Source organism: Hypomesus nipponensis, chromosome 17, assembly GCF_054491055.1.
Source record: "Hypomesus nipponensis isolate SF chromosome 17, ASM5449105v1, whole genome shotgun sequence".
Classification (NCBI taxonomy): Eukaryota; Metazoa; Chordata; class Actinopteri; order Osmeriformes; family Osmeridae; genus Hypomesus; species Hypomesus nipponensis.
In genome coordinates this window covers 7,703,357-7,715,253 of record NC_140377.1, presented here as the reverse complement: position 1 = coordinate 7,715,253, position 11,897 = coordinate 7,703,357, and the positions used below count along the sequence as shown (strand labels likewise).

General features: G+C 51.3%; 1 long non-coding RNA gene across 1 annotated transcript; it reads right to left on the bottom strand.

Annotated features, from left to right (window-relative positions):
- Nucleotides 1–9,165: 9,165 nt before the first annotated feature.
- Nucleotides 9,166–11,236, bottom strand: LOC146253284 (uncharacterized). Its single transcript, XR_014731878.1, has 2 exons — nt 11,131–11,236; nt 9,166–10,088 (listed from the first exon to the last, which is right to left on the bottom strand). It is a non-coding gene; the product is annotated as an uncharacterized LOC146253284 (long non-coding RNA).
- Nucleotides 11,237–11,897: the final 661 nt, after the last annotated feature.

Sequence of the window (11,897 nt, the reverse complement as noted above, 5' to 3'; positions counted from 1 at the left end):
TCTTCTTTTGTCTTTCACTCTCTCAGGTCTCCCGCACACACGGTTTGTCCATCTCTCTTCATCTCTCGCCACCTCTGTCTCTCTTTCTCTTACCCTCGGTCTTTGCCTCTCAGTTTCTCTCCACCCCTCCCATCTCCCTTTAGCACCTTTTGGTCTCTGACCCCTGTTTCCCATCTCTCCTCCGTCTATCTCTCTCCCCATCTTTTCAGGCCTGGCGGTGGGGAGGGGAGGGGGCGTGCTGCGCGGAGAGGACGCCGACAGTGCCAAAGCTCACAGACTGTTCCCTGCAAACACGAGGGGTTGCTGTGGAGATAGAGGCACATATGGCTAAATGAGGTTGGGTCTGTTTGTCTCTCCCTGTCTCTGTCTTTTCTTCTTGCCCCCTTTTTCTCTGGGCTACATCTTTCGTTTCAGTTGGTCTTCCTTTGAGTCGCCTCGGTCTGTCGCCGGGCCTGGCCCGTCGCCTCTCTTCCACAAAGAACCAGTCTGAGAGGCACCTCTCCAGGAGTCAAGCATAAACATCTGTCACTGATTACACCCGTAATATGATGAACGTACAGTGTGGGTATATAAAGGTTTATATAATTGATATACTCCCTGTGAGACTGGTAGTGGTCTCGCAGTCGTTCCGAGGACAGAGTAAACCTAGTCCTGTGTTACTAAGAACACAGATGAAAGGAATGTTCCCTGAGCAAAACTCACCATCCCTCACACTTGCCGAATCCCTCCATACGCCAGAAGTAGGAGATGTGCGTCGTGTACACGTTGTCTTCAGAGAACCACTGGTAGAGATCAGTATATTGACCGCATGTGCACATACATAGCTTTACAACACCTCCACCCAGCCAAGCTACAGTCCCAAGAACTGACAGACAGACACACACACAAACACACACACACACGCACACAGGCTTCTATAAAGCAGCAGCTGGCCAAAAAAGTGATTGCTCAAGGGGCCGATAGCCTGTAAGCTTAGCAGTTATAAACTACAACCAAAACTGTGACCCATCTGTTTAAAATGATTTACAGCACAGGACCCGTCGCTTTCTTTTCTGCGTTTTGCCTTTGGAAACAAAGAGAGCTCTGTTAGACCGGGAGCCAACGCGCAGGGCAGCTTTACAGGTGGGGGGGCTAGGTCAATGCAAAAGGTGGTTGGATAAACATTGTGTTTGATGCAAGGACAGAGTCCAGTGTTGTTTCGTCTTGGTTAGTTTCAGACCTATTTTTATCACTGGACAAAAGGTTATCCAGATTACACATAATTTCCTCAAGGGGAAGTTTGACTTATTCTTTCTTCCCCCCCTGGTGAACTGCCACAATAATTTAATAATTTCTCCTAAAGGATTCGGAACTACATCCCCCTTGGTCCCCTAACAGGCCTCCCCTTACTTTCGCTCCAGCTCCGATTCAAATGAGTCAAATCATGTGTAATACGGCAGACTAAGAATTCCTCTTCAGAGAAGGACTGAATCATCATTGTTGGACTTCGCAACTGAACAAAGAGTTCTTGTTAGCTTTATCAAACCCAGGACTCCAAGCCCACTAATCCACCATGACTTTGGTGATGGTGTATAATGTACAGTTCTTCCAAATAGAACAACAGAGTAGCTTGGCATGAATAACACCCTGTCTAATGCCTCATTAAATATACACTGAGTTGAATGGCTCGCCCCTAATCTGCTGAGATCTGCAACACACCACCTTCTATGATTCATATTCTCAGTGTGTGGGGGTGCATGTGTGTGTGTGTGGGTGTGAGGGAGAGGGAGAGAGGGAGGGAGAGAGAGAGATAGGGAGATAGGGAGAGGGGGAGAGAGTGAGAGAGAGAGAGAGAGAGAGAGAGAGAGAGAGAGAGAGAGAGGTGGAAGCGCTCGGTGATGCTGAGTCTAAAGTGAACCAGATGTAGAGGATGGGACATGCTGCGTTTCTGTGTGCTGAGGTAATTTTTGTGGTCTGTTTTTGTGACCGTATATTTGTGTTTGAGCACGCACGCACACACACACACACATACACACACATTACGTTTTAAGATGGACAGGCAAGTTTATCCTACAAGTGTGAGGGAGGGTAGACAGTTCATATACCTGGTGTTCCCACATGGATTTAGTATAACAGGTAGACATATTAACAAAGATTTACAGTACAAACACACCCACACATTCACACACATGCACTCATATACATTCTAGAACTTCACCACAAACTTGAACTTTTCTTCAAGTTTAAGGTTTTACTCTGTTATCCTCCCCCACACTTGGACCAGTCGGCAACATAGCCGTTAGCATATTTTTGTGGGGAAATATAAAAAGCAGGTTTGTGTTCCATATCCTGTAGGATAATTCAAGGGTAATACTGCAAGTACAGTGTTACCAGCCAGGATATTCACTGCAGCCTTATTTGTTCAGCCTGCCAGTCTTACACATCACAGTTCAGCTCCCTTGTTGACTGCAGAGAGAGAGCGATATATATATATATAGCAAGAGAGAGAGACAGAGAGAGAGAGAGAGAGAGAGAGAGAGAGAGAGAGAGAGAGAGAGAGAGAGAGAGAGAGAGAGAGAGATAGAGAGAGAGAGAGAGAGAGAGAGAGAGAGAGAGAGAGAGAGAGAGAGAGAGAGAGAGAGAGAGAGAGAGAGAGAGTAAATGATTTGTTTTTGAACAAATGGTTACTCAAAGCCACTTATCCAAAGATATGGCAACAGGGTAGTGGAGCTTCAGTGCTTCTTTCTGGAAAGTTTGGGCATTTACAGTGTTGTGTGATATCCTCAGGTGTCAAAGTATGATTTAGTCTGTTACTGTAGAGAACCTCAGTGCAGATGAAGAATGACTGTTTCCCCTTTCTTTCCTATCATGCACTGTGGCCTTTCACCAGTTGGCAACACGTCCCAACATCAACTTGACAGTTTGCTTCCAGAAAGTTTTCCAGACTGAATTGGAGCTTTTCCTGGCCATGAAGCTGAGCTGTGGACGTTGAGCGCCAGTTCAGCTGCAAAGTCCCTGTCTCTACTCCACAAGGCCTTTAATCTAAAGTGGGCCCTGTCCTGCCGCCCCGGGGGCCCCCGGGGGCCCCCAGACACATATAGGAGCCGTCCCTGTCTACATAGGAGTCCCCCTCACAAAGCTCCCACTCCGTCTGGGAGCAGAGAGCACTAAACCTGAGACCCCCCTCAGGCTGGAGGAAGAGAGAAGAGGGGGGTGGAGCGTCCGACGACACAACGCCTGCGGGCCGTGTCATCCAGAGGGCACGTCTTCACCCACGACTCTCCAAACAAACAAGAGACCCTGCCAGGACCTAGCCGTCGAAACAAGCCCATCCTAGGGCAAGCCCATCCTAGCGGTCGAAACAAGCCCATGCTCGTGCATTCGGGGGAGACTTGCGTTACAGGCACGCGCGAGCGCGCACACAAAACGAGAACGCAGCCCGTGGAAACAGCAGACGTGGCGCCGCGACCGCCTCATTGCGCAATGGCGAGGGGTGAACGTGAACCAAGTGAGAGAGAGCAGGGATGGAGGGTAGGACCGATGAGGGCGTGGCTCATCCTCATCCAGACCCGCCTCTGCCTGAGCGGGGCCGGCGGGATGGCGACCCTTCGCCCGTCTGCGAAGGGTACGATGGTACTTTTCCCGGGCTCACAACCTCCAAGTGGTCACCGGAAGTTCCGGTGGTTGATTGGGCTCAACGCTTCCCTCCTCTCCCCCCATTCTTCTTGCCCTCTTCCGTCACCTCCCTCCGTCCTCTCGGTGACTCTGGTGGCAGTCGACACCGCGCTCGGCTATTTGACCCACGTGACGTTCCCAACCGCAACCCGGCTCACCGCCCTCTCTGCTGATCAGAACCAGAGCAAGGGGAGCGCCGCCGGATATTGAGAAACCACAGTTTCCAGTCGCAGGCTGTCGGGAGGCAGGCCCCGGGCAAGGTGAGAGGCCCCGCAGGGCTCTCTCCGACAGAGTCACGAGGAAGCGGTTGGGGTCGAATTCATCGGAGCCAGGATGAATACACACGGATCGGGGCGAGGGGAGGAAAGTCCCCTGCAACGTTCCTTGAGCACGTCAGGATCCCGCGGGACGGGAGGGACAAGATCCTCGTCGGCGACAGAACAAGCGGCCCGCTCTCCACCCCCCGGCTGCCCCACCTCTCGTATACTCGCACACCAGCGTGGCCCTTCTCCCCACAGCACAGGAGAGTCTTGAGTACACAGAGAGGGAGCAGGCCAGGGGGGGCTCCTCCGCTTCGCCCACCCCAGCCTTGGTCAGAGGCCGTGGGCCTGCTTTTGTGCGTCAGCCGGGGATCAGGTTGCTTTTGTTGGGCCCGGCCCAGGACCACGCTGCCTCCCTGGCTTCAAAGGGTCGTGTCAGGGTACGTTAGAGGAGATGAGAGGAGCTCGGGAGCGGGGGCCCCCCGGCACAGTGGGATCAGCGGGGGCCACCGCGGCTCCCAGGCCGCCCTCAGGACCGACGGGTGTTGTGTTAGCAGGGGGGGCAGTCACGCAGCACTGAGGCAACACAGGGGGAGAGGTGTCCTCGGAGGCTGGGCGAGCGAGGAGGGAGAGAGGAGCACCGGGGAATCCAAGAGGAGAGACGTCGATGGGGGGAGGGTAAATATTTCTCCCACAAAGGGAAAGGTGGGGAGGCGGGGGAGGGGGGGGGCGGCGGCAAGGAAGAAATACAGGGAGGTGATGGGACAGCTCTGGGGATTATAGAGGGAATTATAGACGGAGGGATTAGAATGAGGGTAACCCAGGGCCGTTCGTTCAGTTTGAACTGACTTTGTTCCAAGAGTGAAAGTCAAGTCTAGTCTGTGGCTGTTGTCGTTAGCGGGGTGCTGGAACCCGAGGCGGAGCGGGTCGAGAGAGGATGGTGGAGGAGGGGGCGGGGGGGTCAGGGGTCATCTCACAGGAGGCAAAACATCCTCCCCTCAACTCCCAAAAACGACAAGCCCAGCGTCGCTGCTGTGGGCCTGAACATCCTCTCCCACAGCCTCGTCCAAACACAGACACCCTGCTCTCCCCACACCCCGTAACCACTGCACGGACAGCCAACCTGCTGAAACAGCCATCCATGGAAGAGTTCAACCTAACTGTGTCAGATGGTTGTAAGGTATTTTTGTGTGTGCACAGTCGGGAGGATGACTCATATCCCGCCGCCTCTGGAACGCTCAGAGCACCCTGTCATCAGCGGCGCGACCGAGGTGGACGAGGAGACGAGGCGGAATGAAAGGCCAACCGCTCCGAGCTGTAAGCAGACCTCAGGGAGGGGCTTGGCGGTGGATGTTTGTCTTTTGTGTCGAGCGTGTGGCCGGCAGGTGCTGCGGTGAGCGGGCGAGGGAGGAGCTGGGGGCTCGGGCGCTGGGATGGGGGCTCCTTCTTGGCAGGTGTGACCTCTGACCCCACTCTGTCACCACCTCGGGCCTGCTAGCTAGGTTCAGACACGCATCCCCAACACTGGCTTTGTCTTCTCACCTGCTCAAACGGATACAATAACCTTACGGCGCTAGGGCCCCCGCACACGCCGAAGGTTTCTCTTTTCTCTCTTTATTCACTTTCACAAGAGTTGGATACTATGGTGGTAAGTGTCTTTGAATAACTGAATGCCTTTGAATATCTGTTGTGCTTGGAGAGGGAACATCTGTACCAATAATATATGTCTGATGAAGTAAGGGGGAAAGAAATATTTTTGATTTAGCTGGTGAAAGAATGCTTTGTTAAGAGTGAGCGATGGTTTCATTGATGTAAATGCATCCCCGTTGAACCGGAAAGGACACAAACATGCCGACCATCCCTTACTGACTCATACTTTATGAAAGTTTGAAAAAACCTGTTTGGCGTTGTACAGTAAATCCTCAGAATACACGGCACTGAACCTAGCTGTCGTCCACACACAGACACACACACACTTGCACACACACACACACAAATCATCACTTTCGACCGGTAGATACATCCAGATGTTTCCTAAACGGATGAAAGACAGGGAAGCTCCACGCAGGCCTCCCTCGGCATCCGACTCGACGGAGGAAGTGAAAGGCCACCAGGAGCCCACGCTGCCTCCACGTCGCTTCCTCCCCAGGCCCCTCCCAGCAACAATCACCCCGCTGATTTATCGGCTCAGGATGTGTCGGGAGCACGGGGAGGAAGAGGGGGCTGACATCCCTATCTCTAAACACAAAGCCTCGCGATAAGAGACAGACGAGGGGAAAATAAATAAATTGAAGTTGGCTGGGGGGGGGGGGGGCAACACATTTCCAGCTCTGGCACATAGTCATGCTTTGGATGAAATCATTTTTTTCATAACTGTATTGTTTATGTGCAGTAACATTGAAGATGACCCCCCCCCCTCCCATCGTTTTCCAAGTATGTTTGATTCAATCCAGCTTTGTGACTGGCAGCCGAGGATAGTCCACCTACCCATCTGGCAGCTGTGCTCTCGTCGCACGTGATTGGTTCACCTGCAGGAAGTGTCAGCATGTTATGAGAGCTGTCACTCCTCCTCCTCAGCAGGACATGCGGTCTGGGGCCGGTCTCCGCCAAGACACACACACACACACACTTCCGTACTGCTGACTGCTTGTTCAGGCCTCAGCCCAGGCCTCAGGTGCGCTGGCCTCTCCTGTTTTCTCTCCCGACTTAATTTAACATCACTCAAACCCACAAAAACATGAGAAAGTATCTTTGGGAGTCACTCGTTCACCTGAAAGAGAAAATTGTCACAATTACAGCATTACCTCAGCGTGCACAAAGGGGCCTTTGTTAGCTGACCTGTCTAACCAGGATGGTGGGTGTGGCTTAGGGAGAGGATAGGATAGGGAGGAGAGAACGGGAGAGGAGTGGAGAGGAGAGAGAGAAGAGGGAAGAGATGAGAGAACAGAAGAGGGGAGGAGGAGAGAGGGGAGGAGAGGGGAGGAGAGGGGAGGAGAGGGGAGGAGAGGGGAGGAGAGGGGAGGGGAGGAGAGGGGAGTGGGAATAAGAGAGGAGAGGAGTGGAGAGAAGAGGGAAGAGATGAGAGAACAGAAGAGGGGAGGAGGAGAGAGAGGAGGAGAGGGGAGGAGAGGGGAGGAGAGGGGAGGAGAGGGGAGGAGAGGGGAGGAGAGGGGAGGGGAGGAGAGGGGAGGGGAGGAGAGGGGAGTGGGAATAAGAGAGGAGAGAACAGGAGAGGGGAGGAGGAGAGTGGGAAGAGGAGTAGAGGGAGGGGAGTTAGAAGGAGGGGCTGATGGGACTCAGAGGCAGAGCAGGAGCCAGCTACGGGCTGAATCGCTGGCTTTGTTTGCAGACATGTCCTGGGATTTTGATCATACGGTTGAAAAACAGACGGGGCACAAAGCTACTTAGCTTTGCTAGAGTTCCCACATGTGACGTTAGACATGAGACAAACGTCACAGCGTGCTGCACACATACACATGTATGAAACCATTGTTTATTGCACTGTTTCAGTTTCCCCATACACATTGACACGCACATTTCTCAAAGAAGTTCAATTGACACCTTCTTTATACATAGGCACACACATTTCACGAACATAGGTCTGCTTCTGCCTCCTCGATGTTTTGGGGCCTTGAAGCATGCCTCAGATTGTACCTTGTGGTACACCTGCATGCACACACGTGCCATATCATGATTCCTTACTTTGATTACAGTAGAGGTATCAGCCAACGTGAGTAAAGCCACCTCCATATTTCCATATTTTACGAGGGCACCTTCAGAAGATCGACTTGCAGCAAGGGACAAAGGACACAGGAGCGAGGCTTGTGTTCTAAGTGTGTCTTGGAGAAACATTAACTTAGCTGCACACAAGGAGTTTGGTTATCAGATAGGGGGGAGATCGCGCACAACCCAACCTGCTGGTTTTAAAGGTTGCGTGTGCCTGTAAATGTAGGCTAGTGAAACTTCACACTTTGGAATTGCATTGTGCGGAATTTGCAACGTAAACAATTAGGGTATCATGTGGTGTCTCAGTTCCACTGTGAGAGTATCTTTACCAGTGTCCCACTATAGCAGTTTCCGCACGCAACGACATGGTAGTCAGCAACGCATGACTGCGTGTGTCTCTGTGTGTGTGTATGTGAATACCGTCTTGATGGAAGCCTCTTCAACATCCGCCGGCTCCAGGCCCACACCAAGACAAAAACACGCCAAATCTGTGAGCTTCAATATGCTGATGACTGTGCAGTCATAGCTCACAGCCCGGATTCTATGCAGCACGCACTCAATACAATATCTGGTCTGTATCAATCCTTTGGCCTACAGGTTAATACTCAAAAAACCGAGGTCATGTCCCATCTCACCACTCCCGCCCCCACACCCCCAAGTTTTCACATACACGGTGTTCCACTTAAAACAGTGGATCACTTCACCTACCTTGGGTCCACTCTGTCCTCATGCTGCTCCCTTGACACAGAAATACACACCCGGATCAACAAAGCCTCCTCTTCATTTGGACGCCTGCGCAGCAGGGTTTTTGAAAACCGTAACCTGAAGGTCAGCACCAAGGTTGCTGTGTATAACGCTGTCTGTCTCTCCACTCTGCTCTATGGGGCAGAGTCATGGACCCCATACCGCCAGCACATCACCAACCTAGAGGCCTTCCACACCCGCTGCCTACAGAAGGTCCAGGGTCTGTCCTGGGAAGATCGGACGCCCTATACAGAAATCCTCCGCAACACTGGCTCTGTCTGTATGGAAGCAGCTGTGGCCAAAAGACACCTGCGCTGGATAGGGCACACCATACGAATGCCTGAACACCGCCTGCCCCGCCAAGTCCTCTACAGCCAGCTACTGGACGCAAAGCGCTCCGCTGGAGGACAAAAGCGGCGCTTCACTGACTACACCAGGGACATCCTAAAGCGAGCAAACATCCCCTTCACTCAGCTTGAAAACCTGGCCACCAACAGATCTGCCTGGCAGGGAACCTGTGCCATGGCAGTTTCCCAAATCCACCAAAAAACCCAGGACAGAAGATCCGAGAGGCGCACCCAGCGACACCAGCGGGCGGCTGGTGTTCCCCTGGCATCTGGCTTCCCGTGTTCCATCTGCGGGCGAGTGTGCGGCTCGAGGATTGGTCTATACGCCCACGAGAAGTGGCACCAGCGGCAACGTCGCTGACCCCCCCCCCCTTCCCCAACCCAACCCTTGGAGCAAGCGTCATCATCGAATACGATGGACAGCTAAGATGGTATGTGCGTCAGCACGCAGCCCTCGGAGGGTGTGGAGCGTGCCTGTAAGTGTGTCAGACTTCAGAAGGGCAGGATCCAGGGTCAAGGCGTACGCACACATGCACTTGTGTGTCAGGGTACAAAAGAAAGAAAAAAAAAACACGAAAACCGGCCAGACAACTCCCAGATACGGCCCTGTTTTGCCTGAGGTGTGCGTGCGTGTGCGTGTCTGTAAGTCAGCAGCTTAGCCGTGTGCTAAGCCCGGGCCACAGAGACGTGGACTGCAGCGGAGTGCCGGGTCACAAAGAGCACAATAATAAGATCACAGAGCACAGCCTCCGTGAGCCCTCAGCCGAGGCCTCGGCTCCTCCATGTTCCAGCACTTTCATCTCCAGCCAAGATCCGAGCAGATAGTCTGCTCTCAACCGAGCGTCAGTAGAGACTCCCAGTCAGACGGTTTCAGAGTTGTACAATGTGCTTCTGATGTTTTTATCCAAGCGGTTTCAGTTCATCGGGGCCAGCGTTGCTCAACATCTCCGTACGGGATTGCGTCCAGGGCGGGGCTCTGTTTTCGGGCCTCCACTCTCGGTCCCTCTCTCTTCATCTGTCGGCTCACTGTGTTTCCAGCATCTTCCATTCGCTGTCGGCACGGTAACTGGGTTCCTGCAAATTACCCTTTCTTTAAGAGATATGTCAACGTGGAAGATTGAGAATGTCAACTGGGGCAATTAGACCTCCAAGACAAACTGGGAGGCCATTTTCTTCCGTATTTTCCTTTTCTCAACCCAAAATGGCTGACAGTTTCCCCCCAGGCTCTCTTGGCTCTGGGCCCATCATTACCTCAGGATGGATCCAGTAAGATACAGACCCAACAGGTTATTTGTTTGTCACTCTTTAATCCAGAGAAGCGTTATAGTACAGGTCTTGGCACGTCCATGTTGTTTTCCTGTGAAACAAGACAAGAGAGACGGAGAGTGTTTTGCAAGGCCTTGGCAGTAAGCGTCACTAAGCTGTGTCGTGTACTTTTACGCAATCCTCATCAGAAAGGCGATACTCCTTCAATGAGCCAAAAAACGAAATGATATTGTAATGTGGCCATTTTATACCCAAGGCCAGCCAGCTTGCTCCCTTTCAGAAACAGAGAAAAGCCCACCAAAGCTATAAAGAATGTTTTCCCTAATAATACTGCTGGGTGGGTCTTTCACATCCTCTTCTTCAATCTTGTTGTTTTAGTAAGTGAATGAAAGTTTCAGTTTTGATGTGTGTGTGTGGGTGGGGGTTTTGGGGCGGTGATGTCTTATATAATTGACACCAAAAGTTCATATCGTCCTATTTGATGTCCTCTACTGAGGTTAGCATCTAATTAACTAAATGAAAGCATTTCAAATTAATGCTAGTGAAGCAGTGCAGCATGCTGTCTAGGACGCCCTTATTTCAGGGCTCAAAACGACAAGGCAGACGCAGAATGGTGTAATTACACCTAATGATCGTGACAATTACGTCAACATATCAGGCAGTCAGCGAAGGACAGCTCATGCTCTCGGGAGACTTGTCTAACAACCAATCATTTCAACTGTCAACAGGAACAAGATGATCTCACGACAAGTCACATTCCAATTAAGCCTATACACGACAAACGGACTCATTGTGCAACACCTCTCTGGATTGCTGTGTACTGTGCTGAAAATCCACCTCATGCCGCCATTTTGGTGTCTGTTCTCTGCCTCTGTCAGAAGTGACTGAATGAGACAGGTGGCTAACCACCTGTAGCGTCTATGCAGGTCGTAAAGAGCCAGAAGTGTTCTAGAACATGTTAAACAGGAGATGAGAGGTTCTAACAACCCCACACAGAGACATCAAAGTCAATGAACCACAATAACCCCTATGTGGCTATGGTGTGTGTGGTGTACGTGTCTGAGTGTGGTTGTGAGTGTGCTGCCTGTTAAACTGTTGAAACAGCGCTAGGTGACATAAACACTGACCCTTACCTTTCTCATGACCCCTTCCTCTCCTGCCGACCTGTCACGTCCAGTCTGAGCCCTGTCACCAGTGTGTGAATCTCTGGGCTAGCAGGGTATCACCTTCAGAGTGGACGCCACCATCGGAACTCAGGGTTTCCGACGACTAGCTCCAGTTTCAGGGAGAATGAGATTCATTCAGAGGGTGCCATAAGATGTTAAAGAGCCCTCTGTATCAAAAAACTCTGACAAACAGAACAGCCACTGCAGAATTTCCATTGAAGATAGGAGGAATCTGTTTTATACCAAGCTCTGGTGTTCTGTTAAGATTTAAATAGTTTGTTGGTTGATTATTTCAGCAAACCAGGCTCTTATATAAAACGTGCAAAATGTGGATGGACACAATAGAGCAACTGTTCTCTGGACCTGTTTCTCTCTCCCTCTTGTCTCTCCTCTCTCTTACTGTGTAAACACATGAGTTAGTTAGTGTCAGTTGAACTGAAAGAGCGTAGCCTGGTGAGGTCTTTGTTTGTGTGTCCAGGAAGAAAAAAGTGTGTTTATTTGTGTTTGTGTGTATGTATGCATCGGCTAAAACAGCCAAAGTATGACTATGGATGACCGTGAGTGTATAAATGTGTAAACTAGTCAGACTTTTTGCAAGTAAAGATTTTCACATCTAAGATCCCATGTGTGTTTCAAGCCCATTTCAAATAAATCTTACACAAAATCCCTTCCCCTACAGAGGGTCTGGCAAAGGTTACCAAGATACAGTAACTCTTGTAACTCTCTGATCGAAC